Genomic DNA, 23,363 nt, shown 5'->3' on the forward strand with positions numbered 1-23,363 from the left:
ACTCTACAAATTTTTTATCTACAAATTAGAAAATTTGTATATAGGGTATTCACACATATGGAAATATATCTAGCATAATCTATCTATTATATCTATAAAAGTTAGAATGTGTGTGTGAGGTAGCCAGAGAGAGAGAGAGAGAGAGAGAGTAAGAACAATTTTCAACCTATATATTCAACAAATATTTGATCTACAGATTAGAAAATTTGTATATAGGGTATTCAGACATATGGAAATATATCTAGCATAATCTATCTATTATATCTCTAAAATTGAGAATGTGTGTGTGAGAGAGAGAGAACAATTTTCAACCTATATACTCAACAAATTTTTTTATCTACAGATTTGAAAATTTGTATATAGGGTATTCAGACATATGGAAATATATCTAGCATAATCTATTATATCTATAAAAGTGAGAATGTGTGTGTGAGAGAGAGAGAAAGAACAATTCTCAACCTATATACTCAACAAATTTTTTATCTACAGATTTAAAAATTTGTATATAGGGTATTCAGACATATAGAAATATATCTAGCATAACCTATCTATTATATCTATAAAATGACCATGTGTGTGTGTGTGAGAGAGAGAGAGAGAGTCAGAGAGAGAGAGAGAACAATTTTCAGCTTGTGTGTGTGTGAGAAAGAGAGAGAGAGAAAGAGAGGAAGGAAAATTCTCACCCTATATATTCAACAAATTTTTTATCTACATATTAGAAAATTTGGATATAGGGTATTCAGACGTATGGAAATATATCTAGCATAATCTATCTATTATATCTATAAAAGTGAGAATGTGTGTGTGAGAGAGAGAGAAAGAGAGAGAGAGAGAACAATTCTCAACCTATATATTCAACTAATTTTTTATCTACAGATTTGAAAATGTGTATATTGGGTATTCAGACATATGTAAATATATCTGGCATAATCTATGTATTATATCTATAAAAGTGTGAATGTGAGTGATGGAAAGAGCAAAAAATTCTCAACCTATATAACCTATAAAAGTGAGAATATGTGTGAGAGAGAGAGAGAGAGAACAATTCTCAACCTATATATTCCACACATTTTTGGGCACAGATTTGGAAATTTGTTATAAAGGGTATTCATACATATGGAAATATATCTAGCATAATCTATCTATTATATCTACAAAAGTGAAAATGTGTGTGTCTGTGAGAGAGAGAGCAATTCTCAACCTATATAATCAACAAATTTTTTATCTACAGATTAGATAATTTGTATATAGGGTATTCAGACATATGGAAATATATCTAGCATAATCTATCTATTATGTCTATAAAAGTGAGAATATGTCTGTGTGTGAGAGAGAGAGCGTAAGAACAATTCTCACCCTTTATATTCAACAAATTTTTATCTACAGATTAGAAAATTTTTATATAGTGTATTCAGACATATGGAAATATATCTAGCATAATCTATCTATTATATCTATAAAAGTGAGCATGCGTGAGAGGAGAGAGAGAGAGAGAGAACAATTCTCAACCTATATACTCAACAAATTTTTTATCTACAGATTTGAAAATTTGTATATAGATTATTCAGACACATGGAAATATATCTAGCATAATTTATCTATTATATCTATAAAAGTGAGAATGTGTGGGTGTGTGAGAGAGAGAATGAGAGAGAACAATTCTCAGCTTATATATGCAACAAATTGTTTATCTACAGATCCGAAATATCACATTTGTATAGAAGTAGAAATCTGGATACCTATTCTGATACCTAATAAAAGAAAGGACACTCTTTGGGGCGGATTTTGATGATAACAAGTCACTAATAAGAAATTATAATAAACATTGAAATAATTTAAGAATTTTATCAAAATAAAATTGCATGGTAATCACCCAATTTCTGCCACAAAATTTTGATTGGCAAAACTCATAAACAGAAAATATATATTTTCTAATTTCATCTTTTTTTTTATATAATCTGATTTGATGTTTTCCTTAATATTCAAATCACTATATTTTGCTGCTTAATATCAAATACAGCAAATGAGTTATTTTTTATGCATCAAACAATTACATTTTCTCATTCATCCAAACTAATCACTGAACATCAATTTCATATTTTCTTCACTAAAATATTACTGTGCTTGATGTCATCAAGTGGAGCGGATCATTTTTTTTTCATTTGTTCACACATTTTTCCAATTTATATATATTTTGTCTAAGATTCTTAGCCTATGTCATTGCATACCAAGCTGTTTATTAAAAGTTACGGTTCACTGTAAACACATACGTTACACCAAAATAAAAACGCTTCAGATAATGTCTTGATATTCAATTAAGTTTCTCACATGACATCTTATGAAGTTAGTAGAAATGTTACAGACTTTTGAATCTCAAACACTTTCAATACTGTGCACTGATATTTTCTTTTTTGGAATATAAGCACATTCATGATTTTTTTTTACAAACGTCAACAAATTTCACAATGTGTAGCAATGTACTGAAACAATTATAAAAATATTTGTTTTTATTTTGGATGATGCAGGGCATCCGAAGAGAGATTTTTCTAACAAAATGAAAGTATAATTTTTAGCAATAGGTATCTAGGAAAAGGCCACTACATACGTTATAAATTCCAAATTTCCACAACCTGGCAAATACTGGTACACGCTAGCAAATTTAGATTTGCAATTACAGAATATGATTCTAATTTTTTCCTTTGCTCTTTATTCTAACACTACACTAAGTTTACTGTTTTATTTCGCTACAGTTGATATTGTGTAGAACAATAAGAAAATCATAGTGAACAATGCATTCAACAAAATTTCACACACATTTCTAGATACCTATATCTAATAAGTTCAAAAGAAAGGACACACTTAGGGAGGTATTTTGGTGGTCAAGTCACTAAATAGAGATTAGCTGGTTTCCCGGCATAGCCCAGGATGTAATAAACATTGACTGAAATACATGTTCTAGCTGGTTTCTAGGCGTTGCCAGGGATGTAATATAGACACATTATGTTGTATATTACCTGTTCTCTTCTCCCTAAGGTAAAACAATTTCATATACATGCTGTAAATTACCTATGCTAGGGATAAAACATGAACAATACCAGTCCGGGGGTAGATAAAACAAATAATACATAGAGATGAAAGATTCGTCTCCCCTAAGAATAAAACATATGTTCAATATCTGCTTTTGTTTTTTCATTGTTTATACGGTCCCGAGCAACGCCGGGTAGCCCTGCTAGTCTTCTATATATATAAAAGGCAAAAATCGGTGTGTATGTATGTATGTATGTATGTTTGTTTGTAACGCTAAAACTTTTGAAAGACGGAACCAGAGTTGACAAATTTGGTATCATATTGCACCTTGATCACCCGGATGACAAATATCGAAATTACACGTCAAACGGACCAGTAGAAAGGGGTCAACTGATCGTTTTTCTCCTAGGGGGGCCCCCCAAAAAACCTGTCATTTTAACGTTATTCAATACGTGTCACGTGACGTGACGTCAGCTCAAACTTTTGACAGACACAACCAAAGTTGACAAATTATGTATCATATTGAACCTTGATCACCCGCATGACAAATATCGAAATTCCACACCAAACGGACCATTAAAAGGGGGTGAACTGATCATTTCTCTCCTAGGGGGGCCCCAAAAAAAACCTGTCATTTTAATGTTAATATTACATAATCCAAAAACGCTTAGTCATGTCACGTGACGTGACGTCAACATCCAGTAATGGCGAACAAATGTAAACAAACACTTTGTTTTACCGATACTTTTGTAATTTCTCTTCTGCTTTGTTCTAGAGATTATTAAACTCCATGACAATGTCTCCAACGTATTTAACTGGTTAAAAATAGTATTTATACAAGAGTTTTAACGAAAAATATCAGGAAAAAATGTACAGGAATAAAAAAAAATTCAGCTTTCAAAATATTCGTCGATAAAAAAACCGATCTTTATATTTACGCTAGCCATTTTGTATATTACCACGTGACCTGCTATCTCTTAAACTGGAGGGGGGGGATCCACTTGAATCCAACAAAACCAGTAATTTTTTTTTCTATTATATATACATCATTTTCTATAAAATTAAGTGTAGACTTTATAATTAAAACAAAAAATGTTATTCATACTAAAAAAAAAAAACGCTTAGTCATGTCACGTGACGTGACGTCAACATCCACTAATGGCGAACAATTGTACCTATTTACTATGCCTCCCCACGGGACAGAGTTAGACACCAGGGTCGTTTTTTAACGTGGAGAAAAGGTACAAAAATAAAAATTGTCTCAGTCGTGGAGGATTTCTCCTCCACCGAAAGAGAACAAGAAATAGAAGTGCAGCATCTGAAGAACAGATACTACACTTTGATCTTGACCAAAAGGCCAAGAATGCGAACAATTGTAAATAACAACTTTTTTCACAAAACCAACACCGTCTTTCTTTTTTTTTCTCTCTCTTTCTCTCTCTCACCCACTTACTCTTCCCTCTCTCTCACCCTCTTTCTCTTGACGTCACACCACTGTTAAACTGTGGGGGGGGGGAACACATTCCCAGGCATTATCTCCTATAGATGCACATTTTATTAGAAATTCAGCTTTCAAAATATTAGACGATAATAAAAATATAAAACCAACACCCTCTTTCTCTTTTCTCTCTCTCTCACCAACTTACTCTTCTCTCTCTCTCACCCTCTTTCTCTTGACCTCCTACTACTGTTAAACTGTGTGTGTGTGGGGGGGGGAAGAGGCAGCTTGAAAACCAACAAAAACAGTGCACAGTTTCCCAAGCATTTGGGGTGGGAAGGGGGGGAAGAAGCCGAGCGCACAGTTTCGTGTGAGAGAGAGAGAACAATTCTCAACCTATATACTCAACAAATTTTTTATCTACAGATTTGAAAGTTTGTATATAGGGTATTCAGACATATGGAAATATATCTAGCATAATCTATCTATTATATCTATAAAAGTGAAAATGTGTGTGTGTGTGAGGTAGCCAGAGAGAGAGAGAGAGAGAGAGAGAGAGAGAGAGAGAGAGAGAGAGAGAGACAACAATTCTCAACCTATATATTCAATACATTTTTTATCTACAGATTTGAAAATTTGTATATAGGGTATTCAGACATATGGAAATATATCTAGCATAATCTATCTATTATATCTATAAAAGTGAAAATATGTGTGTGTGTGTGTGTGTGTGTGTGTGTGTGTGTGTGTGTGTGCGTAAGAGAGAGAGAGAACAATTCTCAACCTATATACTCAACGTATTTTTATCTACGGATTTTAAACTTTGTATATAGGGTATTCAGACATATAGAAATATATCTAGCATAATCTATACATTATATCTATAAAAGTGAGAATGTGAGTGTGTGAGAGAGAGAGAACAATTCTCAACCTATATATTCAACAAATTTTTTACCTACAGATTTGAAAATTTGTATATTGGGTATTCAGACATATGGAAATATATCTAGCATAATCGATCTATTATATCTATAAAAGTCAGAATGTTTGCGTGTGGTTGTGTGTGTAAGGTTGCGAGAGAGAGAGAGAGAACAATTCTCAACCTATCTATTCAATAAATTTGTTATCTACAGATTTGACCATTTGTATATAGGGTATTCAGACATATGGAAATATATCCAGCATAATCTATCTATTATATCCATAAAAGTGAGAATGTGTGCGTGAGAGAGAGAGAGAGAGAGAGAGAGTAAGTACAATTCTCACCCTATATATTCAACAAATTTTTATCTACCGATTAGAAAATTTGTATATAGGGTATTCAGACATATGGAAATATATCTAGCATAATCTATCTATTATATCTAGAAAAGTGAGAATGTGTGTGAAAGAGAGAGAGAGAAGAGAGAGAGAGAGAACAATTCTCAACCTATATATTCAACTAATTTTTATGTACAGATCTGAAAATTTGTATACAGGGTATTCAGACATATGGAAATATATCTAGCATAATCTATTATATCTATAAAAGGTAGAATGTGTGTGTGTGTGTGTGAGTGAGTGAGTGAGTGAGTGAGTGAGAGAGAGAGAGAGAACAATTCTCAACCTATATACTCAACAAATTTTGTATCTACAGATTTGATAATTTGTATATAGGGTATTCAGACATAAGGAAATATATCTAGCATAATCTATCTATTATATCTATAAAAGTGAGAATGTGTGTGAAAGAGAGAGAGAGAGAACAATTCTCAACCTATATATTCAACAAATTCTATCTTTACAGATTTGAAAATTTGTATATAGGGTATTCAGACATTTGGAAATATATCTAGCATAATCTATTATATCTATAAAAGTGAGAATGTGTGTGTGAGAGAGAGAGAAAGAACAATTCTCAACCTATATACTCAACAAATTTTTTATCTACAGATTTAAAAATTTGTATATAGGGTATTCAGACATATAGAAATATATCTAGCATAACCTATCTATTATATCTATAAAATGACCATGTGTGTGTGTGTGAGAGAGAGAGAGAGAGTCAGAGAGAGAGAGAGGACAATTTTCAGCTTGTGTGTGTGTGAGAAAGAGAGAGAGAGAAAGAGAGGAAGGAAAATTCTCACCCTATATATTCAACAAATTTTTTATCTACATATTAGAAAATTTGGATATAGGGTATTCAGACGTATGGAAATATATCTAGCATAATCTATCTATTATATCTATAAAAGTGAGAATGTGTGTGTGAGAGAGAGAGAAAGAGAGAGAGAGAGAACAATTCTCAACATATATATTCAACTAATTTTTTATCTACAGATTTGAAAATGTGTATATTGGGTATTCAGACATATGTAAATATATCTGGCATAATCTATGTATTATATCTATAAAAGTGTGAATGTGAGTGATGGAAAGAGCAAAAAATTCTCAACCTATATAACCTATAAAAGTGAGAATATGTGTGAGAGAGAGAGAGAGAGAGAGAGAACAATTCTCAACCTATATATTCCACACATTTTTGGGCACAGATTTGGAAATTTGTATATAGGGTAGGCAGACATATAGAAATATATCTAGCATAATCTATCTATTATATCTATAAAAGTGAGAACTTGTGTGTGTGTGTGTGTGTGAGAGAGAGAGAGAACAATTCTTAACCTACATACTCAAAAAATTTTTTACCTACAGTTTAGAAAATTTGTATATAGGGTATTCAGACATATGGAAATATATCTAGCATAATCTATCTATTATAACTACAAAAGTTAGAATGTGTGTGTGAGAGAGAGAGAGAACAATTCTAAACCTATATATTCAACAAATTTTTTATCTACAGATTTGAAACTTTGTATATAGGGTATTCAGACATATGGAAATATATCTAGCATAATCTATCTATTTTATCTATAAAAGTGAGAATGCGTGTGTGTGAGATAGCGAGAGAGAGAGAGAGAAAAAGAGAGAGATAAAAATTCTCAACCTATACATTCAACAAATTTTTTATCCACAGATTTGAACATTTGTATATAGGGTGTTCAGACATATAGAAATATATCTAGCATAATCTATCTATTATATGTATAAAAGTGAGAATGTGTGTGTGTGTGAGAGAGAGGACAATTGTCAACCTATGTATACAACAAATTTTTTATCTACAGATTTCAAAATTTGTATATTGGGCATTCAGACATATTTTAATATATCTGGCATAATCTGTCTATTATATCTATAAAAGTGAGAATGTGTGTGATAGAGAGAGAGAGAACAATTCTCAACCTATATACTCAACAAATTTTTTATCTACAGATTTGAAAATTTGTATATAGGGTATTCAGACATATGGAAATATATCTAGCATAATCTATTATATCTATAAAAGTGAGAATGTGTGTGTGTGTGTGAGAGAGAGAGAGAGAGAGAGAGAGAGAACAATTCTCAACCCATATACTCAACAAATTCTTTATCTACAGATTTTAAAATTTGTATATAGAGTATTCATACAAATAGAAATATATCTAGGATAATCTTTCTATTATATCTATAAAAGTGAGAATGTGTGTGTGTGTGAGCGAGAGAGAGAGAGAGAGAGAGAGAGAGAGAACAGTTCTCAACCTATACATTCAACAAATTTTTATATATAGGGTATTCAGAAATATCGAAATATATCTAGCATAATCTATTATATCTTTAAAAGTTAGAATGTGTGTGTGTGAGAGATAGAGAGAACAATTCTCAACCTATGCACTCTACAAATTTTTTATCTACAAATTAGAAAATTTGTATATAGGGTATTCACACATATGGAAATATATCTAGCATAATCTATCTATTATATCTATAAAAGTTAGAATGTGTGTGTGAGGTAGCCAGAGAGAGAGAGAGAGAGAGTAAGAACAATTTTCAACCTATATATTCAACAAATATTTGATCTACAGATTAGAAAATTTGTATATAGGGTATTCAGACATATGGAAATATATCTAGCATAATCTATCTATTATATCTCTAAAATTGAGAATGTGTGTGTGAGAGAGAGAGAACAATTTTCAACCTATATACTCAACAAATTTTTTTATCTACAGATTTGAAAATTTGTATATAGGGTATTTAGACATATGGAAATATATCTAGAGTAATCTATCTATTATATCTATAAAAGTGAGAATGCGTGTGTGTGTGAGAGAGAGCGACACAGAACAATTCTCAACCTATATATTCAACAAATTTTTTTATGTACAGATCTGAAATATCACATTTGTATAGAAGTAGAAATCTTGATACCTACTCTGATACCTAATAAAAGAAAGGACACTCTTTAGGGCGGATTTTGATTATAACAAGTCACTAATTAGAAATTATAATAAACATTCTAATAATTTAAGAATTTTACCAAAATAAAATTGCATGGTAATCACCCAATTTCTGCCACAAAATTTTGATTGGCAGAACTCATAAACATAAAATATATATTTTCTAATTTCATCTTTTTTTTTTCTTTTTACATAATCTGGTTTGATGTTTTCCCAAATATTCAAATCACTATATTTTGCTGCTTAATATCAAATACAGCAACTGAGTTATTTTTATGCATCAAACAATTACATTTTCTCATTCATCCAAACTAATCACTGAACATCAATTTCATATTTTCTTCACTAAAATATTACTGTGCTTGATGTCATCAAGTGGAGCGGATCATTTTTTTTTCATTTGTTCACACATTTTTCCAATTTATATATATTTTAAAGATTCTTAGCCTATGTCATTGCATACCAATCTGTTTATTAAAAGTTAAGGTTCACTGTAAACACATATGTTACACCAAAATAAAAACGCTTCAGATAATGTCTTGATATTCAATTCAGTTTCTCACATGACATCTTATGAAGTTAGTAGAAATGTTACAGACTTTTGAATCTCAAACACTTTCAATACTGTGCACTGATATTTTCTTTTTTGCAATATAAGCACATTCATGATTTTTTTTACAAACGTTAAAAACTTTCACATTGTGTAGCAATATACTGAAACAATTATAAAAATATTTGTTTTTATTTTGAATGATGCAGGGCATCTGAAGAGAGATTTTTCTAACAAAATGAAAGTATAATTTTTAGCAATAGGTATCTAGGAAAAGGCCACTACATATGTTATAAGTTCCAAATTTCCACAACCTGGCAAATACTGGTACATGCTAGCAAATTTAGATTTGCAATTACAAAATATGATTCTAATTTTTTCCTTTGCTCTTTATTCTAACACTACACTAAGTTTACTGTGTTATTTCGCTACAGTTGATATTGTGTAGAACAATAAGAAAATCATAGTGAACAATGCATTCAACAAAATTTCACACACATTTCTAGATACCTATATCTAATAAGTTCAAAAGAAAGGACACACTTAGGGAGGTATTTTGGTGGTCAAGTCACTAAAAAGAGATTAGCTGGTTTCCCGGCATAGCCCAGGATATAATAAAGATTGACTGAAATACATGTTCTAGCTGGTTTCTAGGCGTTGCCAGGGATGTAATATAGACACATTATGTTGTATATTACCTGTTCTCTTCTCCCTAAGGTAAAACAATTTCATATACATGCTGTAAATTACCTATGCTAGGGATAAAACATGAACAATATCAGTCCTAGGGTAGATAAAACAAATAATACATAGAGATGAAAGATTCCTCTCCCCTAAGAATCAAACATATGTTCAATATCTGCTTTTGTTTTTTCATTGTTTATACGGTCCCGAGCAACGCCGGGTAGCCCTGCTAGTCTATATATATAAAAGGCAAAAATCGGTGTGTATGTATGTATGTATGTATGTATGTATGTTTGTTTGTAACGCTAAAACTTTTGAAAGACGGAACCAGAGTTGACAAATTTGGTATCATATTGCACCTTGATCACCCGGATGACAAATATCGAAATTTCACGTCAAACGGACCAGTAGAAAGGGGTCAACTGATCGTTTTTCTCCTAGGGGGGCCCCCCAAAAAACCTGTCATTTTAACGTTATTCAATACGTGTCACGTGACGTGACGTCAGCTCAAACTTTTGACAGACACAACCAAAGTTGACAAATTATGTATCATATTGAACCTTGATCACCCGCATGACAAATATCGAAATTCCACACCAAACGGACCATTAAAAGGGGGTGAACTGATCATTTCTCTCCTAGGGGGGCCCCAAAAAAAACCTGTCATTTTAATGTTAATATTACATAATCCAAAAACGCTTAGTCATGTCACGTGACGTGACGTCAACATCCAGTAATGGCGAACAAATGTAAACAAACACTTTGTTTTACCGATACTTTTGTAATTTCTCTTCTGCTTTGTTCTAGAGATTATTAAACTCCATGACAATGTCTCCAACGTATTTAACTGGTTAAAAATAGTATTTATACAAGAGTTTTAACGAAAAATATCAGGAAAAAATGTACAGGAATAAAAAAAAATTCAGCTTTCAAAATATTCGTCGATAAAAAAACCGATCTTTATATTTACGCTAGCCATTTTGTATATTACCACGTGACCTGCTATCTCTTAAACTGGAGGGGGGGGATCCACTTGAATCCAACAAAACCAGTAATTTTTTTTTTCTATTATATATACATCATTTTCTATAAAATTAAGTGTAGACTTTATAATTAAAACAAAAAATGTTATTCATACTAAAAAAAAAAAACGCTTAGTCATGTCACGTGACGTGACGTCAACATCCACTAATGGCGAACAATTGTACCTATTTACTATGCCTCCCCACGGGACAGAGTTAGACACCAGGGTCGTTTTTTAACGTGGAGAAAAGGTACAAAAATAAAAATTGTCTCAGTCGTGGAGGATTTCTCCTCCACCGAAAGAGAACAAGAAATAGAAGTGCAGCATCTGAAGAACAGATACTACACTTTGATCTTGACCAAAAGGCCAAGAATGCGAACAATTGTAAATAACTTTTTTCACAAAACCAACACCGTCTTTCTTTTTTTTTCTCTCTCTTTCTCTCTCTCACCCACTTACTCTTCCCTCTCTCTCACCCTCTTTCTCTTGACGTCACACCACTGTTAAACTGTGGGGGGGGACACATTCCCAGGCATTATCTCCTATAGATGCACATTTTATTAGAAATTCAGCTTTCAAAATATTAGACGATAATAAAAATATAAAACCAACACCCTCTTTCTCTTTTCTCTCTCTCTCACCAACTTACTCTTCTCTCTCTCTCACCCTCTTTCTCTTGACCTCCTACTACTGTTAAACTGTGTGTGTGTGGGGGGGGGAATAGGCAGCTTGAAAACCAACAAAAACAGTGCACAGTTTCCCAAGCATTTGGGGTGGGAAGGGGGGGAAGAAGCCGAGCGCACAGTTTCGTGTGAGAGAGAGAGAACAATTCTCAACCTATATACTCAACAAATTTTTTATCTACAGATTTGAAAGTTTGTATATAGGGTATTCAGACATATGGAAATATATCTAGCATAATCTATCTATTATATCTATAAAAGTGAAAATGTGTGTGTGTGTGAGGTAGCCAGAGAGAGAGAGAGAGAGAGAGAGAGAGAGAGAGAGAGAGAGAGAGAGAGAGAGAGAGAGACAACAATTCTCAACCTATATATTCAATACATTTTTTATCTACAGATTTGAAAATTGGTATATAGGGTATTCAGACATATGGAAATATATCTAGCATAATCTATCTATTATATCTATAAAAGTGAAAATGTGTGTGTGTGTGTGTGTGTGTGTGTGTGTGTGTGTGCGTAAGAGAGAGAGAGAACAATTCTCAACCTATATACTCAACGTATTTTTATCTACGGATTTTAAACTTTGTATATAGGGTATTCAGACATATAGAAATATATCTAGCATAATCTATACATTATATCTATAAAAGTGAGAATGTGAGTGTGTGAGAGAGAGAGAACAATTCTCAACCTATATATTCAACAAATTTTTTACCTACAGATTTGAAAATTTGTATATTGAGTATTCAGACATATGGAAATATATCTAGCATAATCGATCTATTATATCTATAAAAGTCAGAATGTTTGCGTGTGGTTGTGTGTGTAAGGTTGCGAGAGAGAGAGAGAGAACAATTCTCAACCTATCTATTCAATAAATTTGTTATCTACAGATTTGACCATTTGTATATAGGGTATTCAGACATATGGAAATATATCCAGCATAATCTATCTATTATATCCATAAAAGTGAGAATGTGTGCGTGAGAGAGAGAGAGAGAGAGAGAGAGAGAGTAAGTACAATTCTCACCCTATATATTCAACAAATTTTTTATCTACCGATTAGAAAATTTGTATATAGGGTATTCAGACATATGGAAATATATCTAGCATAATCTATCTATTATATCTAGAAAAGTGAGAATGTGTGTGAAAGAGAGAGAGAGAAGAGAGAGAGAGAGAACAATTCTCAACCTATATATTCAACTAATTTTTATGTACAGATCTGAAAATTTGTATACAGGGTATTCAGACATATGGAAATATATCTAGCATAATCTATTATATCTATAAAAGGTAGAATGTGTGTGTGTGTGTGTGAGTGAGTGAGTGAGTGAGTGAGTGAGAGAGAGAGAGAGAGAGAGAGAACAATTCTCAACCTATATACTCAACAAATTTTGTATCTACAGATTTGATAATTTGTATATAGGGTATTCAGACATAAGGAAATATATCTAGCATAATCTATCTATTATATCTAGAAAAGTGAGAATGTGTGTGAAAGAGAGAGAGAGAGAACAATTCTCAACCTATATATTCAACAAATTCTATCTTTACAGATTTGAAAATTTGTATATAGGGTATTCAGACATTTGGAAATATATCTAGCATAATCTATTATATCTATAAAAGTGAGAATGTGTGTGTGAGAGAGAGAGAAAGAACAATTCTCAACCTATATACTCAACAAATTTTTTATCTACAGATTTAAAAATTTGTATATAGGGTATTCAGACATATAGAAATATATCTAGCATAACCTATCTATTATATCTATAAAATGACCATGTGTGTGTGTGTGAGAGAGAGAGAGAGAGTCAGAGAGAGAGAGAGAACAATTTTCAGCTTGTGTGTGTGTGAGAAAGAGAGAGAGAGAAAGAGAGGAAGGAAAATTCTCACCCTATATATTCAACAAATTTTTTATCTACATATTAGAAAATTTGGATATAGGGTATTCAGACGTATGGAAATATATCTAGCATAATCTATCTATTATATCTATAAAAGTGAGAATGTGTGTGTGAGAGAGAGAGAAAGAGAGAGAGAGAGAACAATTCTCAACCTATATATTCAACTAATTTTTTATCTACAGATTTGAAAATGTGTATATTGGGTATTCAGACATATGTAAATATATCTGGCATAATCTATGTATTATATCTATAAAAGTGTGAATGTGAGTGATGGAAAGAGCAAAAAATTCTCAACCTATATAACCTATAAAAGTGAGAATATGTGTGAGAGAGAGAGAGAGAGAACAATTCTCAACCTATATATTCCACACATTTTTGGGCACAGATTTGGAAATTTGTATATAGGGTAGGCAGACATATAGAAATATATCTAGCATAATCTATCTATTATATCTATAAAAGTGAGAACTTGTGTGTGTGTGTGTGTGAGAGAGAGAGAGAACAATTCTTAACCTACATACTCAACAAATTTTTTACCTACAGTTTAGAAAATTTGTATATAGGGTATTCAGACATATGGAAATATATCTAGCATAATCTATCTATTATAACTACAAAAGTTAGAATGTGTGTGTGAGAGAGAGAGAGAACAATTCTAAACCTATATATTCAACAAATTTTTTATCTACAGATTTGAAACTTTGTATATAGGGTATTCAGACATATGGAAATATATCTAGCATAATCTATCTATTTTATCTATAAAAGTGAGAATGCGTGTGTGTGAGATAGCGAGAGAGAGAGAGAAAAAGAGAGAGATAAAAATTCTCAACCTATACATTCAACAAATTTTTTATCCACAGATTTGAACATTTGTATATAGGGTGTTCAGACATATAGAAATATATCTAGCATAATCTATCTATTATATGTATAAAAGTGAGAATGTGTGTGTGTGTGAGAGAGAGGACAATTGTCAACCTATGTATACAACAAATTTTTTATCTACAGATTTCAAAATTTGTATATTGGGCATTCAGACATATTTTAATATATCTGGCATAATCTGTCTATTATATCTATAAAAGTGAGAATGTGTGTGATAGAGAGAGAGAGAACAATTCTCAACCTATATACTCAACAAATTTTTTATCTACAGATTTGAAAATTTGTATATAGGGTATTCAGACATATGGAAATATATCTAGCATAATCTATTATATCTATAAAAGTGAGAATGTGTGTGTGTGTGTGAGAGAGAGAGAGAGAGAGAGAGAGAGAGAACAATTCTCAACCCATATACTCAACAAATTCTTTATCTACAGATTTTAAAATGTGTATATAGAGTATTCATACAAATAGAAATATATCTAGGATAATCTTTCTATTATATCTATAAAAGTGAGAATGTGTGTGTGTGTGAGCGAGAGAGAGAGAGAGAGAGAACAGTTCTCAACCTATACATTCAACAAATTTTTATATATAGGGTATTCAGAAATATCGAAATATATCTAGCATAATCTATTATATCTTTAAAAGTTAGAATGTGTGTGTGAGAGATAGAGAGAACAATTCTCAACCTATGCACTCTACAAATTTTTTATCTACAAATTAGAAAATTTGTATATAGGGTATTCACACATATGGAAATATATCTAGCATAATCTATCTATTATATCTATAAAAGTTAGAATGTGTGTGTGAGGTAGCCAGAGAGAGAGAGAGAGAGAGTAAGAACAATTTTCAACCTATATATTCAACAAATATTTGATCTACAGATTAGAAAATTTGTATATAGGGTATTCAGACATATGGAAATATATCTAGCATAATCTATCTATTATATCTCTAAAATTGAGAATGTGTGTGTGAGAGAGAGAGAACAATTTTCAACCTATATACTCAACAAATTTTTTTATCTACAGATTTGAAAATTTGTATATAGGGTATTCAGACATATGGAAATATATCTAGAGTAATCTATCTATTATATCTATAAAAGTGAGAATGCGTGTGTGTGTGAGAGAGAGCGACACAGAACAATTCTCAACCTATATATTCAACAAATTTTTTATGTACAGATCTGAAATATCACATTTGTATAGAAGTAGAAATCTTGATACCTACTCTGATACCTAATAAAAGAAAGGACACTCTTTAGGGCGGATTTTGATTATAACAAGTCACTAATTAGAAATTATAATAAACATTCTAATAATTTAAGAATTTTACCAAAATAAAATTGCATGGTAATCACCCAATTTCTGCCACAAAATTTTGATTGGCAGAACTCATAAACATAAAATATATATTTTCTAATTTCATCTTTTTTTTTTCTTTTTACATAATCTGGTTTGATGTTTTCCCAAATATTCAAATCACTATATTTTGCTGCTTAATATCAAATACAGCAACTGAGTTATTTTTATGCATCAAACAATTACATTTTCTCATTCATCCAAACTAATCACTGAACATCAATTTCATATTTTCTTCACTAAAATATTACTGTGCTTGATGTCATCAAGTGGAGCGGATCATTTTTTTTTCATTTGTTCACACATTTTTCCAATTTATATATATTTTAAAGATTCTTAGCCTATGTCATTGCATACCAATCTGTTTATTAAAAGTTAAGGTTCACTGTAAACACATATGTTACACCAAAATAAAAACGCTTCAGATAATGTCTTGATATTCAATTCAGTTTCTCACATGACATCTTATGAAGTTAGTAGAAATGTTACAGACTTTTGAATCTCAAACACTTTCAATACTGTGCACTGATATTTTCTTTTTTGCAATATAAGCACATTCATGATTTTTTTTACAAACGTTAAAAACTTTCACATTGTGTAGCAATATACTGAAACAATTATAAAAATATTTGTTTTTATTTTGAATGATGCAGGGCATCTGAAGAGAGATTTTTCTAACAAAATGAAAGTATAATTTTTAGCAATAGGTATCTAGGAAAAGGCCACTACATATGTTATAAGTTCCAAATTTCCACAACCTGGCAAATACTGGTACATGCTAGCAAATTTAGATTTGCAATTACAAAATATGATTCTAATTTTTTCCTTTGCTCTTTATTCTAACACTACACTAAGTTTACTGTGTTATTTCGCTACAGTTGATATTGTGTAGAACAATAAGAAAATCATAGTGAACAATGCATTCAACAAAATTTCACACACATTTCTAGATACCTATATCTAATAAGTTCAAAAGAAAGGACACACTTAGGGAGGTATTTTGGTGGTCAAGTCACTAAAAAGAGATTAGCTGGTTTCCCGGCATAGCCCAGGATATAATAAAGATTGACTGAAATACATGTTCTAGCTGGTTTCTAGGCGTTGCCAGGGATGTAATATAGACACATTATGTTGTATATTACCTGTTCTCTTCTCCCTAAGGTAAAACAATTTCATATACATGCTGTAAATTACCTATGCTAGGGATAAAACATGAACAATATCAGTCCTAGGGTAGATAAAACAAATAATACATAGAGATGAAAGATTCCTCTCCCCTAAGAATCAAACATATGTTCAATATCTGCTTTTGTTTTTTCATTGTTTATACGGTCCCGAGCAACGCCGGGTAGCCCTGCTAGTCTATATATATAAATCCCAAATGTCTGTGAGTTTGTATGTTTGTTTGTAACGCTAAAACTTTTGAAAGACACAACCAGACTTGATAAATTTGGTATCATATCGAAGCCCCGTGTCCCGGATGACAAATATCGAAATTTCACGTCAAACGGACGAGGAGAAAGGGGTAAACGTATCAGTTATCTCCAAGGGGGGCCCAAAAAAAACTGTCATTGTAATGCTTTTTATTACGTAATTCTTGAATGATCCAATGTTATTCAATACGTGTCACATGACGTGACGTCAGCTCAAACTTTTGACAGACACAACCAAAGTTGACAAATTATGTATCATATTGCACCTTGATCACCCGCATGACAAATATCAAAATTTCACGTCAAACGGACAATTACAAGGGGGTGAACTTATCATTTTTCTCCCAGGGGGAGCCCCAAAAATCCTGTCATTATAACGTTATTCATTAAGTGTCACGTGACGTGACGTCAGCTCAGTAAAATGTCGGCTGCAGCTGAGGTACGTTAAAACTGCCTTCGGAGGAGAAATTGATACTATAACACAGTTAAATATTAGTTTTCGACTCGAACCGTTATTACCAACGTAATTATCGCACTCCAAAAATAAAAAAAAAACCAAAATTACACGAAAATTGACGTAGGGAAAATGTTTTTATTTTTGCTCGAAGTTTTTTGCCGGCGAAGATGACTTTGCTCTTTGTAATTTACATGTAAACAAAGATTAGCCATTTTGTTTATACATTCTAACTCTGTTAACTTGAAGGGGGAGGGGGGGTATCAGTATCAGGCCGCTTATGTAAACGAAAATTAGGTCGCTTGCACATTTTCCACTTTCTCTCTCTCTCTCTCGCCGTCTTTCTCTTTCTCTCTCTCTCTTTCGCCGTCTTTCTCTCTCTCTCTCTCTCTCTCTCTCTCTCGCCGTCTTTCTCTCTCTCTCTCGCCGTCTTTCTCTCTCTCTCTCACTCTCTTCTATCTCTACACCTTTCCTAACTCTCTATCACCATATTTCTCTCTCTCTCTCACTCTCTTCTCTCTCTCTCTCTCTCTCTAGACCTCTTTCTCTTCTCTTTCTCACTCTCACCCTCTTTATCTACTCTCTCTCTCACCCTCTTTCCCTTCTCTTATCTTCTCTCTCTCTCTCGCCCTGTTTCTCTTCTCTCTAAAGACGGCGAGAGAGAGAGAGAGAGAAGGGAAAGAGGGTGAGAGAGAGAGTAGATAAAGAGGGTGAGAGAGAGAAAGAGAAGAGAAAAAGGTCTAGAGAGAGAGAGAGAGAAGAGAGTGAGAGAGAGAGAGGATCAACTCGACTCACCATATTTCTCTCTCTCTCTCTCTCTCACTCTCTTCTCTCTCTCTCTCTAGACCTTTTTCTCTTCTCTTTCTCTCTCTCACCCTCTTTATCTACTCTCTCTCTCACCCTCTTTCCCTTCTCTCTCTCTCTCTCTCTCTCTCTCTCTCTCGCCGTCTTTCTCTCTCTCTCTCGCCGTCTTTCTCTCTCTCTCTCTCTTTCTCTTCTCTCTCTCACTCTCTTTCTCTATCACCCTCTTCTCTCTCTCTCTTTCTCTTCTCTCTCTCATCCTCTTTCTCTCTCTCTCACCCTCTTCTCTCTCTCTACCTTTTTCTCTTCTCTCTCGCACCCTCTTCTCTCTCTCTCACCCGCTTCTCTCTCTCTACCTCTTTCTCTTCTCTCTCGCACCCTCTTCTCTCTCTCACCCGCTTCTCTCTCTCTACCTCTTTCTCTTATCTCTCTCTCTCTCAACCTCTTCTCTCTCTCTCTTACCCTCTTCTCTCTCTCACTCTCTGTGTACACCTTTTTCTCTTCTCTCTCTCTCTGACCCTCTTTCTCTCTCTCTCACCCTCTTTTTCTGCTCTCTCTCACCCTTCTCTCTCTCTCTCTCTCTACCTCTTTCTCTTCTCTATCACCCTCTTTCCCTGCTCTCTCTCGCCTTCATCTCTCTCTCTCTACCTATTTCTCTTCTCTCTCTCTCTCCCTCTGCTCTCTCTCACCCTCTTCTTTCTCCCTCACCCTCTTCTCTCTCTCTCTCTCTACCTCTTTCTCTTATCTCTCTCTCTCACTACCCCTCTCTCTCTCTCTGTCTTACCCTCTTCTCTCTCTCTCTACCTCTTTCTCTTATCTCTCTCTCTCACTACCTCTCTCTCTCTCACCCTCTTCTCTCTCTCACCCTCTTTCTCTCTTACCCTCTTCTCTCTCTACCTCTTTCACTTCTCTCACCCTCTTTCTCTCTCACCCTCTTTCTCTGCTCTCTCTCACCCTCTTCTCTGCTCTCTCTCACCCTCTTCTCTCTCTACCTCTTTCTCTTCTCTCTCTCACCCTCTTCTCTCTCTCTTACCCTCTTTCTCTTCTCTTCTCTTTTCTCTCTCTCTCGCCGTCTTTCTTTTCTCTCTCTCTCACCCTCTTTCTCTTCTCTCTCTCTCTTTCACCCTCATTCTCAACTCACTCTTACTCTCTTCTCTCTCCCTGTCTACCTCTTTCTCTTCTCTCTCTCTCACCCCCTTTCTCTTCTCTCTCTCACACCGTCTTTCTCTTCTCTCTCTCTCTCCCCTCATTCTCTTCTGTCTCACTCTCGCCCTCTTTATCTTCTCTCTCTCTCACCCCGTTTCTCTTCTTTCTATATTAGCACTTATCAAGGCCAATAGGCAACTCGAGGATGACAGTTCAAAAGGTCACAGTAGTCAAATTTGGGAAAGAGGATGGAACAACTTTAACGGGAGCATGAGTTATTCAGCGACACCAACCTATTTTGTAATATATATATATATATATATATATATTGTACAAACTATATATTACCACTTATCAAGGCCTATAGGCCACTCGAGGATGAGAGTTTAAAAGTGCACAGTAGTCAAATTCGGCAAAGATGATGGAACCGCTTTAAGAGGAGGATGAATTATTCAGTGACTCCAACCTATTTTGTTACATATATGTATGTATATATTTTGTAAAAAATATATATTACTACTTATCAAGGCCCATAGGACACTCGAGGATTAGAGTTGAAAAGTGCACAGCAGTCAAACTGGGAAAGATGATGGAACCGCTTTAAGAGGAGGATGAATTATTCAGTGACTCCAACCTATTTTGTTACATATATGTATGTATATATTTTGTAAAAAATATATATTACTACTTATCAAGGCCCATAGGACACTCGAGGATTAGAGTTGAAAAGTGCACAGTAGTCAAATCTGGGAAAGAGGATGGAACCGCTTTAACGGGAGGATGAGATATTCAGCGACTCCAACCTATTTTGGTATATATATATTTATATCTATATTTATTTTTAAATATATATTACCACTTATCAAGGCCCATAGGCCACACGAGGATGAGAGTTTAAAAGTGTACAGTAGTCAAATTCGGCAAAGATTATGGAACCGCTTTAAGAGGAGGATGAATTATTCAGTGACTCCAACCTATTTTGTTATATATATGTATGTATATATTTTGTAAAAAATATATATTACTACTTATCAAGGCCCATAGGACACTCGAGGATTAGAGTTGAAAAGTGCACAGTAGTCAAATTCGGGAAAGAGGATGGAACCGCTTTCACGGGAGGATGAGTTATTCAGCGACTCCAACCTATTTTTTTATATATATATTTATATCTATATTTATTAAAAAATATATATTACCACTTATCAAGGACAATAGGCCACTCGAGGATGAGAGTTGAATAGTGCACTGTATAAAAAATACGGTAAAGAGGATGGAACCGCTTTAACGAGAGGATGAGTTATTCAGCGACTCCAACCTATTTTGTTATATATATATATATATACTTTTATTAAAAAATATATATTACCACTTATCAAGGACAATAGGCCACTCGAGGATGAGAGTTGAAAAGTGCATAGTAGTAAAATTCGGGAAAGAGGATGGAACCGCTTTAACGGGAGGATGAGTTATTCAGCGACTCCAACCTATTTTTTATATATATATATATATATCTATATTTATAACAAAAATATATTACCACTTATCAAGGCCCATAGGCTACTCGAGGATAAGAGTTGAAAAGTGCACAGTAATCAAATTCGGGAAAGAGGATGGAACAGTTTTAACGGGAGGATGAGTTATTCAGCGACTCCAACCTATTTTGTTATATATATATTTATATCTATATTTACTAAAAAATATATATTACCACTTATCAAGGCCCATAGGCTACTCGAGAATGAGAGTTGAAAAGTGGACAGTAGTCAAATTCGGGAAAGAGGATGGAACCTCTTTAACGGGAGGATGAGTTATTCAGCCACTCCAACCTATTTTGTTATATATATATATATATATATATATATGTATATATATATATATATATTTTTGTACAAACTATATATTACCACTTATCAAGGCCCAGAGGCCACACGAGGATGAGAGTTTAAAAGTGCACAGTAGTCAAATTTGGGAAAGAGGATTTAATCGCTTTAATAGGAGGATGAATTATTCAGCGACTCACACCTGTTTTGGTATATATATATATATATTTATAAAAAAATATGTATTACCACTTATCAAGGCCCATAGGCCACTCGAGGATGAGAGTTAAAAAGTCCACAGTAGTCAAATTTGGGAAAGAGGATGGAACCGCTTTAACAGGAGGATGAGTTATTCAGCAACTCCAACCTATTTTGTTATATATATATATATATATATATATATATATAGATATATTTTTCATAAAATATGTATTACCACTTATCAAGGCCCATAGTCCACTCGAGGACGAGAGTTGAAAAGTGCACAGTAGTCAAATTGGGGAAAGAGGATGGAACCGCTTTAACGGGAGGATGAGTTATTCAGCGACTCCAACCTATTTTGTTATTTTGTAAAAAATATATATGACCACTTATCAAGGCCCAGAGGCCACTCGAGGATAAGAGTTGAAAAGTGCACAGTAGTCAAATTCGGGAAATTTGTTATATATCTATTTTTTTGTTACTTAGGCATTTCCACTTATCAAGGCCCAGATACATCTCGAGGATAAGAGTTAAATGTGCACAGTAGTCAATTGGACAATAAGGCCCAGAGGCCACCCGAGGATAAGGGTTGAAAATGGCAGTAGTTAATTGGACAACATAGTAATACTTAGTAATGGAAAGTCGGGAAATTTGTTATATATATATTTATATTTTGTTTATATAGGCATTACCACTTATCAAGGCCCAGAGGCCACTAGAGGATAAGTGTTGAAAAGTGCAGTAGTCAATTGGACAAAATATAGTAATTGTTAGTAATGGAAATTCAGTAAATTTGTTATATATATATTAATATTTTGTTAAATACGCATTACCACTTATCAAAGCCCACAGGCCACTCGAGGATAAGGATTGAAAAGTGCACCGTAGTAGTCGGTTGTAATGGAAATGCGGGATATTTGTAATATACCTATTTTTTGTTACTTAGGCACAACCACTTATTAAGGCCCAGAGGCCACTCGATGGTATTACCACTTATCAAGGCCCAGAGGCCACTCGAGGATAAGCGTTTAAAAGTGCAGTAGTCAATTGGACAATATAGTAATCGTTAGTAATGGAAATTCAGTAAATTTGTTATATATATGTATATTTTGTTACATACGCATTACCATTTATCAAGGCCCAGAGGCCACTCGAGGATAAGGATTGAAAAGTGCACAGTAGTCAATTGGACAATATAGTAATCGTTAGTAATGGAAATTCAGTAAATTTGTTATATACCTATTTTTTGTTACTTAGTCATTTCCACTTATCAAGGCCCAGAGGCCACTCGAGCATAAGAGTTAAAAAGTCCACAGTAGTCAATTGGACAATAAGGCCCAGAGGCCACCCGAGGATAAGGGTTAAAAAGTGCAGTAGTCAATTGGTCAATATAGTAATCGTTAGTAATTACTACTTCTCAAGGCCCAGAGGCCACTCGAGGATAAGGGTTGAAAAGCGCAGTAGTCAATTGGACAATACAGTAATCGTTAGTAATGGAAATTCAGTAAATTTGTTATATATATATATATTTATATTTTGCTAAATACGCATTACTACTTATCAAGGCCCAGACGCCACTCGAGGATAAGGGTTGAAAATATTCAACAAATTTTTTATC

General features: G+C 33.4%; 2 pseudogenes; both read right to left on the bottom strand.

The window, feature by feature from the left end:
- Window positions 1-4,263: 4,263 nt before the first annotated feature.
- On the bottom strand, window positions 4,264-4,397 carry LOC145294379 (U2 spliceosomal RNA; annotated as a pseudogene).
- Window positions 4,398-11,281: 6,884 nt separating this feature from the next.
- LOC145294380 (U2 spliceosomal RNA) lies at window positions 11,282-11,415 on the bottom strand (annotated as a pseudogene).
- Window positions 11,416-23,363: the final 11,948 nt, after the last annotated feature.

Source organism: Euprymna scolopes, chromosome 15, assembly GCF_053919585.1.
Source record: "Euprymna scolopes isolate OS-2025 chromosome 15, ASM5391958v1, whole genome shotgun sequence".
Taxonomy (NCBI): Eukaryota; Metazoa; Mollusca; class Cephalopoda; order Sepiida; family Sepiolidae; genus Euprymna; species Euprymna scolopes.